General features: G+C 36.5%; 1 non-coding gene across 1 annotated transcript; it reads right to left on the bottom strand.

Annotated features, from left to right (window-relative positions):
• Positions 1-1,535: 1,535 nt before the first annotated feature.
• LOC126004856 (U1 spliceosomal RNA) lies at positions 1,536-1,698 on the bottom strand. Its single transcript, XR_007494092.1, has one exon. It is a non-coding gene; the product is annotated as a U1 spliceosomal RNA (small nuclear RNA).
• Between the last annotated feature and the right edge of the window lie 647 nt (positions 1,699-2,345).

Genomic DNA, 2,345 nt, shown 5'->3' with positions numbered 1-2,345 from the left:
ACCCTGAACAAAACTGCTCGGGGTATGCAAATGTTTAATGAGATTTTTTTTCTTACTATTGCGATTTTTATTGCTATTATTCCGTAAGCGAATAATTGTGAATACTGTGATATTTGAAGGCCGGCCACAGGCCACAAAATGTATGGAGGGCGGCAAATGGCCCGCGGGCCGCGAGTTTGAGACCCCTGGCTTAGAGAATTTTTGGCCTTCCTGCTCTGGTTTAATTCATTTATATACTATTCTGTTGGAAACTGTTTTTTCCTCTCTTCCCCCATTTATATATGGAGTTACTGCCTCTGAATATTATAGTTTTTGTTTTGTTTTATGATTATTATATTTTTTATATATTTTGTGATGGAGATCAAAACTGAAGGTGCTCAGTATTTATTCCTGGCCTCTGGCAATCAGGGATCACTCAAGATAAACACCTGACCTACTGTACTATCTTTGGCCCCTGAATATAACAGTATTTGGATATAGCTTTTTAATAGAGGTGATTAGCTTAAATTATACATAAGGATGGGGCTCTGATCCCATAGAACCGGTCTCCTAACCAGAAGGAAGTTCTTCTGTCTGTCGTCCCTATCCCTGTGAGTGCAGTGTAGGCCAGGGATGTATAATGACAGGACAAGGCCAGCCAGAAGGAATGGTCTCACTAGAACCACTTCTGATGGCACCTTAGTCCTGTACCTCTAGCCTCCAGTGCTCTGAAAAATTAAACTTGTATGGTTGCTCTGACTTTCAGCACTTGGTTAGAATAGACAAAGTAGAGACAATCTAAAGCTTTGATTGTCCTCCAAGTATCTGCTTCTTACTTTCCTCTAGTCTGTGAGCTGCAATTGGTTTTTAAAATAAAGATTGAAGTCAAATGATAGGGTTAGGAAATGAATTTACATGGATAAGGACACATAGCTAGTATATAAAGAGCTCTTTTTAAAGAACAAAGGGACAAACAAAACAAAAAACAGAGCAGGATAGGAATGGGAGGATCCAGATAAGCAAATCTGAACAGACATAAATGTATTGAGAAATGATAAAACTAGAAGTTACAAAATGCAAATTCAAATAGTATCTGAGAATTCCTTTATATATATATATCTGACTGCTGGAAAACATTAAGTCCAGTAATAGAAATGGGATTGTGACTCTAGTGGTAGAGTACATAACTTGCATGTTTGAGACCTTTGCAAAGCATGGCCCCAGAGCATTTTAACAGCAGCAACAAAGACAATATCTATTATTCAAGCAGAAACAGAAAATTTGTATGTGTGCTGGAGAAAATGTTAACTGTGTCAGTCCTTTCAGAAAACCATCTGGTAATAGCCAATAAAATATAAAAACAAAAACACATTTCTTTGACCTAGTTATTTCACTTCTAAGAATCTGTTGCATAGAAATAAGAACACTGGTAAGTGATAAACAATGTTTTATAGAAGAAAGTGCTCATCAATGAATATAGTTGACTCAAAGTACCTGCATACAGATATTAAGCAGCTATTAAAATGAATTAATCTTCAATTTTTTATTTTTTTCTTCAGGGGAGAGCACGAATGCAGTCCCCCACTACCATAAATTATGTACTCGAGCTTCCCACATTTGGGGAAATCACAGGGGTCAGCACATCCGGAGTGCAATGGATAAGCCTCACCTTGGGGAAACCACTTTCATGATCATGGTACTCCCCTGCCAGGTAAGTATAATCTTCAATTTTTTAACTTGGAGGAATTTACACAAAGTATAAAACAATGGACAGGGAAGGGTATAAAATGACCCATTTTAGAAAATCATGAGAATTTTCCTTCACTTAAATATATATAGAAGAAGCAGAAAGAAAAGAATATTTCCCAAACCTCAAAAAATAGTGATTAAAAACACACATACAGTGTCTGTGATAAAATGATATCATGATTTGGTCCTAGAAAATATTGTGGAGATGCATAAACATGCATGCAATAATGGTTACAAAACATTACTTAAGGGTGGGCAAGTTTTACATAATTTTTAAAATGTATATATATTTTGCTGACTAAACTATAATGAACATTTGGTTCTATAATACTAACATGTTTTACTTTAAATTATGGATAGTTTATTAGCTCACAGTGGACATGCCTTTTTCACCATTGCACTGACATTAGCAAAGTGCCTCAAAGGCTTCTTCCAGGAGACAGGGATAGAAATCATTAGTGTTTTGAAGGTACTCAGTCTTGGAGCTCTGAGTTCATTTAGCTACCCACTGATTGTCACGCCTCCATAAATTTTTAGGGGAATTCGGTCCATCAGATATATCCTTAGATTTTCTTGGTGGGGTAAACTGAAATATCCCCCACGGGATTCCTCAAAAG

The sequence above is a fragment of the Suncus etruscus genome, chromosome 3 (assembly GCF_024139225.1).
Source record: "Suncus etruscus isolate mSunEtr1 chromosome 3, mSunEtr1.pri.cur, whole genome shotgun sequence".
Taxonomy (NCBI): domain Eukaryota; kingdom Metazoa; phylum Chordata; class Mammalia; order Eulipotyphla; family Soricidae; genus Suncus; species Suncus etruscus.
Note: the sequence above shows the minus strand (reverse complement) of the source record. Positions and strands in the feature narration are given on the sequence as shown.